This window comes from Amphibalanus amphitrite, unplaced genomic scaffold (genome assembly GCF_019059575.1).
Source record: "Amphibalanus amphitrite isolate SeventyFive unplaced genomic scaffold, NRLGWU_Aamphi_draft 000469F_arrow, whole genome shotgun sequence".
Lineage (NCBI taxonomy): Eukaryota > Metazoa > Arthropoda > Thecostraca > Balanomorpha > Balanidae > Amphibalanus > Amphibalanus amphitrite.
In genome coordinates this window covers 160,538-168,805 of record NW_024881963.1, presented here as the reverse complement: position 1 = coordinate 168,805, position 8,268 = coordinate 160,538, and the positions used below count along the sequence as shown (strand labels likewise).

General features: G+C 50.1%; 1 protein-coding gene across 1 annotated transcript in view; it reads left to right on the top strand.

Moving 5' to 3' along the window:
* The first annotated feature begins 219 nt into the window (after positions 1-219).
* LOC122392101 (serine/arginine repetitive matrix protein 2-like) overlaps positions 220-8,268 on the top strand; it is a 65,755-nt gene continuing 57,706 nt past the window's right edge. The window contains exon 1 of the mRNA XM_043386618.1: positions 220-484. The gene's annotated coding sequence lies outside the window, so the exon portion shown is untranslated. The remainder of the gene's footprint in view (positions 485-8,268) is intronic.

Below are 8,268 nucleotides of genomic sequence, written 5' to 3'. Positions count from 1 at the left end.
GTCGAAGGAAGACGGGCCTGGTGACCTGACCTGAAATGACCTGGGGGTCAAAATTGTGTGCAAAGCGATAACAAAAATTGATGCATTGCAGGTTGTATTAGGTGTCCCTGTGCCTACACATACACAAAATAGGTAGTGTGACCCGCCCATTTCGTCCACCACAGCGCAAGTGACCAAGTATCGTACCTACCTCATCGAGAAGCGAACAAGCGACAGAAAACGACATCTGGCCCCTGAGTACAAGAGCTGCCGACTCTAGTTCCTGAAGCTACCGTCAGATGTCGGAGTGTGTCCGTTTGGCCGGAGGTCGCGGGCGGGCGGGAGTCGATGGCCCTCGCCGCCCGCACTCGTCCAGACTCACGCCGCGCGGCAGTGATCGGTGAGCGTTGTGAGGGGAGGGGGTGCGCAGACCTCGCGCTACAGCCGGCAGCCCTCGCCGGCGTCGGAGCGTGCCATGGTACCCCTCTGACGGATACAGCCCCAGGTGAGTTCCCTCGCGGGGCAGTCGAGGGACAGGGGAGCTGGAGCGGCGCCCCGAACTGCGTGGGTGATGGGAAGGCGCCGCGTGCCCACAGGTGGGGTGGGTGGAGACTGGCGTAAGGTGCGGGTGCAGGGGGTCACTTGCGTGGTTGGCGGTCTCATTCGCGTAACATTTAATCCATCCCTACGTGTACGTAAATGAAAGATAATCATACAGTAGGTACCTAAATTGCAATATAAATCGGCAATATATATAAATATAAATCGTTGACATCGAAACGGCTAGTTTGTTTTGTCACAAATCGCCCACGTGTCTCCAGTTGGGATGCTGCTTGGAGTATTACCAGCACGGATCAGGATCAGAATGTTGTGTTCCTACCAATGCTGCCATGAACGGTGCTCCGTCACCTGCTGCGTGAGGTGGGCTGTTTTTCTGCTCACACGGCCGATGTCCAAGGTCGGGTGGACTCAGGAAGGAGCTCGTATTGTCTGCAAATGGCTCCGTCTGTGAAGCTGAGGGACCCGTATTGTGCTCCGGCCAGCTGGGGGCTTATGTACTGCTCCGCTGCCGCTGTTGCGGATCTTCCGCCCTGGACCATTGAGGCATGGGAGATTGGGAACCCGTCCCACACCTGGAACATTCGCACGCATTTCCGGCCATCTTGACTGGGGGGTTATATCATCGTCTTAAGGAATTCATAAACTCTGACAAGAACTAAATGAATAGAGCTTTCATGTTGATTTTTTTTTTAGTGTTACTTCGCTCACATGTTTGTTTTATGTATGCACATCTCAATAGAATTCGCCGTTTGATTTCGCGACAGTTTTCGTCAACACTCTTTACCCACGTGGTTCCTCGCCTGAACGGGATTCGAGCGTGACCCAGAAACTCAAATTTTAGCCCCTCATCAAATCCGTTCAGCCGTTTCTGGAATGTGACCTTCAGACCTGAGTGGAGCCACCTCTGGCCGAATCTGAGATGGGCCCGCGACCCGCCAGCGTTCCGACTACCGAGACCGTTCCCCGCCCAACTGGGAACTAGATATCACCCTCCCCCTTCGCCGCCACGGGGAACCGTGTCCTCCCCGACCAACCGGTGCTCGGGCACGGCCCTCCCCTCCGCCGGGGGGAGGGGGGGGGGGCAGTATCCGAGGCACGCCCCTGTCCGTGCTGGATAAGGCATTGGTGCGGCCGTTAGACCAAACAGACGCCGTCTCCCGACGCGTCGACCGGTGCCGCCAGAGACCCTATTTGGACGGGTCCGGCGACTGGAGAGGTGACTTATGACGCATCTGATGTGCTCAAGACTCGGCGAATAGGCTGAGCTTTGTGCTTTAACACGCGCAGTGGAAGGGGGGGGGGGGCGGATTTCGCCCACCCCTCCTGTTTTTCGCCAATAACTCGCGCCGCAAGCATAATATCAATGTGAAATTTCGGCTACCTGTCCAGAATTGAATTGCGGATCTTCTCGTGCAAAAAGTAAGAAAATCGGTTCACAACTTTTCTAGTAATAGCGGTGTAAAGTCAAACATCCTGCCGCCGCGGCGGCGCGGCGGCCGGCGCCAGCCGTTACGCGCCGCCTGAATTGTAGACTGTGCCGGGGCGGGACGGTTCCGTCTTTACATCGCGCTCCTTACCGCTGATTATATTAGATTCGCGTCAAATTCGGTGAGAAGACTGAGAAATGTACAGGCAATCATATGGTCAAAGAATTTTGAAAATCGGCCGGTAACAACTTGAGTTATGAGTGTGTAAACACAAAATTGTGATTGCCGCGTTTCCCGCGTCGGCCGATGCCGCTTCAGCCGGCGACATCTTACCCTTATCAGACTTCTAACTGCCATATTTATTGTTGGATTATCTAGAAATTCACCATACATACCCACAAATGTTTGCTCTTTCATATAGTGAAAGATAAAAAAAATCGGCCGGTAACTTTTTGAGTTATCGGCGTGTAAACGCAAACAAGTCGCTAATATGGCAGATTTGACCACATTTGACCTCATTTGACCTTGAAGATATTGACCTAGGGTCATGAAATTCACACACAACAGAGTTCCCCATAGCCCCCACCTACTCTCCAAATTTCGTCTTTCTAGCTCCAGTGGGAGCTGAGATCTTAGGGGGGGCGACATCCGCCCCCCCCCCTTCCACTGGGCGTAGTACTCGCAACCCTTCCACTGCGCGTGTTAACCTTCGCCCCATGGGGGGGGGGGCATATGTTACCACCCTGTCGCGTTTTTTGCGTGTGAATAAAAAACCGCGGTGCCCGCTTGGGGTAGCTTTTGGTACATCAATTTTGGACAATGTGTGAAATTTTTGACCCCAGGTCATGTCAGGTCAGGTCACCAGGTCAAGTTAACTGACAAAGCCTAAAAAAGTTTGCAATCATGTCCAGGCTGCAGTGTTTGTCAGAAAGGTTTTAAACTTGGTGGATTGCATGCTGTTATGGGCGCCTACAATTTGTAGGTATATCTCGGATTTTTTATATCCGTGACCTAAGGTTAGGTCAGTGACGTGACCTTTCCATTACAAGTCAATGGAGAAAAATGAAAATGCCTCTAGATCCGTGTGTACGCATAGGAACAGTCCAATTATTTCGGAATCACAATGATTTAGTCCACTCGTGATGACCAAGGTGTCATTTTTGCTGATAGCCTCTAGAAAGGTCATCCGAGGTCATTTGAGGCTACAAACAGTTTTTTGCCAATAACTCGCGATTGGAAAGATATAGAACGCTGGGGATGGTCTCATTGTGTTTGTCTTGTTGAGACGCATCGACTGATATGCAACATGACCTTTTCCGGTCAGGTCATGACCTTGACCTGAAATCAAATTTTCAAGTTGACCTTTCAAGGTCAAATTATAGTTCATTCGACGCGTCTCGGCGAGGGGAACACGATTCTGGCAATAGAAATGTCGTGGCTGTTTGAAGTCGAAAGTTATTGTCGAAAAACACTTTTCGTAAAAACAGCTATTTTTGGAGTTTTTGCCCTCTGGAGGCTAAACCGTTGACCTGAGGTCAATATTGATTATGACCTTTTCAAAAGAAGAGTTCAAAAGCTATCGATTGCTTTTCCATGCGTTTTTCTAGCTACCATAGCTCCTGAGATAGCGGCATGTTTTCTGAAAAATATAATGACAATTTGCAAATTTTGACCTTTGATGACCTCTGGTGACCCCAATATTGCTCTAAGGTGAAAAATGACTGAAATGTACGCATTGAGAGCTATCGACTGCTTTTTACCGCGTCTTTCTAGCCCTCTTAGTTTTAGAGTTAGAGGTGGGTGGTAACATATGCCCCCCACTATAGGGCGAAGTTGGCTGAGACCGCCACTGGGGCGCGGGTTAATCTCGTTCGTCTGTGTCGATTGGCGGTTAAAAGGGCTTTTGGCGGGTCGATTCAGTGCTAAAGATGCTTGAAATGATGGTTGTTACCGTTGGCTGTTTGCCGTGATAAATCAACCAGCTGACCACCGACGTAGACTTGATGCTGGGGTCAGCGGGTCACTGAAACCCAAAGCGCCGAATAATTTACCGTGTCACGGCTAGTGGATCGCCGATGTCAACCTCATATCATATTGTCAGTCACGCAGACGCACGTACTTAGCCGGACCCTCGAGCCCCGTGCTCAGAAGTCAGACTAAAAGATGGACCGGTTCCTCTGGAGAACAACGCCCATGAATAAGGCATAGTTGGTTCAAGTTGTTTAGTTAGCCCTTTGACCACTATAAGCCCCACGGCTGAGTACCGGCATAGTGTAATAAATAACACTGGTTATAATACTATGGCTATTATACTACCGGTCATCACATGATTGTGGGAACCGTTTCAACCTTTTGATCGTTGGAACCTTTGTACCAACTCCGACCTTTTGGCTCGCTTATTTTGTCTGTGGCCCATGCCATCTTGTCATTTCGTCTTTGTGGTCGTCACCGTCTTACCTCCCATTTTCTCAATCTTACCTTTTGTCACCCATTTCACCTTCAATCGCACATCTCGCCGTCTGTCACATCTCGCCTTTCATCACACATCTCGCTCACATGATCTCACCTGCGCTCAGCGCGGCGCCCAACGGAAGTGAAAGTGCCGCAGGGTGGGCGAGTGCGTGCCTCGTGCGCGTCCACCGGCTGACCGCCCTCTGGTTCCGCTCGCTTCAGAATCTCAGATTTATGTCTGGTCGGTGGGCGTCGCAGCCAGCATCGATCAGCGATGAAAGGAAGACCGAGACAGGAGTGATTCGACGCTCTTTTATGACCATAGTGACGTTTTAGGATTTATTTTCCTTTCCGGGAGGCTACCATTGCTCAGAATCATTGGTGACGCCTACCTACTTTTTAAATCCGAGCTGTCCTACACACGCATCAATCTATTTTACCTATAACGAACCACCTAAAGCTGGATGCCAGCTTAAAATAGGATCCGTTAACTTCTCATTGCCATATTTGTCGGTTAACGATCGCATGCAGGAACAATTGCAAGAGTCACCTCACACCTGTGATATTGAATAATTTGCAAAATATTGTTTTAGGTCTATCAGTCCCCTAGGCTTTCCTGCTTGGATCTTCGTTTATTTTGTTGACATTCTGCTTTTATTTTTATTAAACCGTGCTCCCGTGCGTCCAACGGCTGCAGCCCTGCCGATCCCATACCGGTACTGCCGCGGAGGGCACGGGAGCCGCGGTGGCCGCCGCCCGGGGGCTCATGACGTCACCAGCCGACCGGCCCTGTCGGCGGGCTGTCTCGCCTTGTAGGGACGGCCGGCGTCTGGACGGGACTGGGAGTCTGGGAGACCATACGGCTGAGGACAGGGATCGGAGGGCGGCTCTCGTGCTCTGAGTCGGTGGCTGCTGTCTGAGATCCAGGAATTTCTCCAATGAGAGAGGTTCTGCCCGTACCAGATGGATAGATGTTTAACCGCGTGATGTCATTACTGATGTCATTGGCACGTTCGGATGAAGGGGCCTGCGCGGAGGGCTGTGACAAAGCCTGTGATAGAGACTGATCTGCATAAGCTCATTGGTTTGCTGACGGTGACGGAGGGAATTAGAATGCAACTCAGCACGGGTTGAGCACGGAATGGTCCGTGGAATTGTGATGCAATACAGCCCTTTACGCATATAAGCAGAATAATATGTAATGTGCATCGTCAATAGGTACCGGTCAACCTTGAATTAAATATATTTTTTAAGCGTCCTGGATGTTATTTCCCAGCGCCGCAGTTACATATAATAGGCAACCTAAAAGGATAACGGAACAACTTATATTTTGCATGGAACTATGATAAGTTATCGGCTTGTGTCAGTTTTAGTTGTATTCGTCAGACATCGATCGCAAGCGGCTTTATGCTTTGATGCTTCACACGTCTCCGTCCTTGCATCACTTCACGCCCTGGCTATTTGCTTTTGTCGCTCGGGTGGCCGCTTTCGGCACGGTCCGTTTGTCTTTACAAACCGCGTATCATGTTGGTACACGTGGGTCAAGGTCAGGCGGCTAAAACCTGTCCTGTGGTGGTCCTTATCGGGCGCGAGAGACCTCTGAATTCAGCCGCACTGGTGTGCCCGTGTTCTGTCTATATCGAGAGTGACTGTTCTGGGGTACCCTGCTGACAAGTGATGACCGTGTCATTTGGACGTTTGGTGGGCATAAAGAAAACCGAACTATACGAGACAATTAGCTACTTGAGCTCAGTTTAGGTATACTTTCTGCCTCAGCAGAGAACTTCGGTGTTGAAGGTGGTCTTTGGGCGGGTTGAGTGATTTATTAAAGACCGACGAGGTTCTCGCTGATAACCTAAAGCGGCAAGATGGCCGCCTCCATTGGCCTTTGGAGTCCCGTTCCAGTATGCCCTCACCGGCAAGTTTATAGGATGGATAAAAAGCGTGTTGCATGGTGAACCAGGAGCCGCTCATGTGCTTATTATACGATTTTGTACAGATACCAAAGGCATATTTTTGCTCGCATCAAATCCAAATGGATTGAAAGCGCGTGTTCACTGTTCGAATCCTGTACGGATTATGTGCAAATTGGGCCATACATGTAATAAAGAGCCAGTAGTCTACGAATATATTAAAAAACAATTAGAAATGAATAAGCGGACCGGTTTTGTCTATCAGACTTCTTCAGCGCTTTTTCAAAAACGTATTTATTTCCGAAACGTAAAACGTATTCAAACCGGTCCGCTTATTCATTTCTAATTGTTTTTTTTTTAATATATTCGTAGATTACTGGCTCTTTACTACATATCTGTCCAATATTACTACATTTGGGCCATACAATTCATGCCTATCATCTGGTGTTTGGCTGTCGGGCTGTATTTGGCCTGTGCAGCACCTACAAATGACCGGTCGGCGGTCACTTTCCGCAAAGCTGTGATTACGTGAATGGTTATTTACAGGAAAAGATTACATTTGTGCGGCGCTTACCTCGGATTGAATGTGAACGCTGCCCCTTCAAAGTGTCTGCTGTAAAATCACTAAAATGCATCGAAAAAGTCCACTGCAAGGTATTCACTTGCATCGGCTTCAGAGATGACCTGAGAATTGTAAATACACGAACAATATGGTTCATCTTTGTGACTGACTATGTCATATGCACTACAGGTAATTAGTCGTTGGTTGGCATCGCTCATGGTAACATGCAATTAAAGTCTTCGTACGGTAGATGTACATTACTCTGCTGTGTGTTGTCTGAAATAACAACTCAATGAGTTGGTGGTTGTGCAACTCATCTCCCGCCGTGCCAAGTGCACCTCGTGGCTTCTTAATGTGGCGCTTCCGTTCTGGCTCGAAATGGACTGTCACTGGACGTTGAACTTGGCAGCGCTGAGAGGGGCCATGACGGTCGGCTGCACGTGGTTTGCCTCTAAAATACCGATGAATTAGCTGTTGGATTTGTGGAAGGACATTTGGCACTAGGCGACCCTACCGCGGTGACCCTGAATGCTCTGGCATTTGGGGGGGGGGGGGGGGAGCGGAAAGGGGAGAATGAGGGGGCAGGTCACGGGGTGGTCGTCGGGTGACCGGTGGCAGCTAGCCAATTTGCTAAACAGCCTGGAAGTCGTTTGGTTCGAGACGAATCGTACCGTAAACTTCGTCAAACATCAAGCCTGTCCTGTTGCGCATTAGTCCCGTCTCCATGTCATCTCATTGGCTCTTTCTCACGATTCAGTTGTTCGTTGTTTCCTATTTCTGTTCATGTTCCGTGCTCACGATTTAGTTGTTACAGGCAGTGATCCTGATTCCGGTCCTGCGTCCATTTTCTAGCTCATTCATCACAGGTGGTTGGGCGGCTGTCCGTTTTCAAATGTCTCCCACCGCAGTTTTCCGTCCTAAGTCGTCGCGGTCAGCTGGTCGATTAAATCCCCATCAATCATGCCACGAAATGGGTGTCTTCTCCGCGACAGGTGTTGTCTTGACGACGGAAGGAGACCCATGATGAGATGGTAGTGTCCGTCGCCTCGACAGGTGTTCGCCACACGCCTGAACGTCACCTGTCGTCACTTTGACGAGATGGGACGATTACTTCGCGTCTGAGACGCACGGCGACGAAATCAGGAGCGCGAGGGTGAGGATGGCACACACGTGGTATGGCACGATTGTCGCGGGGTGTTATTGTAACCCCACGTCAGTTGGCCTCAGGCCAGATCACTGGCCGGGAGGCACAGCCGGCCCGGGTAAAAAAACCGGAACGTCGGGCGTTCATTGGCAGAAATGGGAACTCAAACAACCGGTATGGGTGCTATGCTCAGCACCATTGGCAGCGCATTGTCGAAATCCATCGATGGAG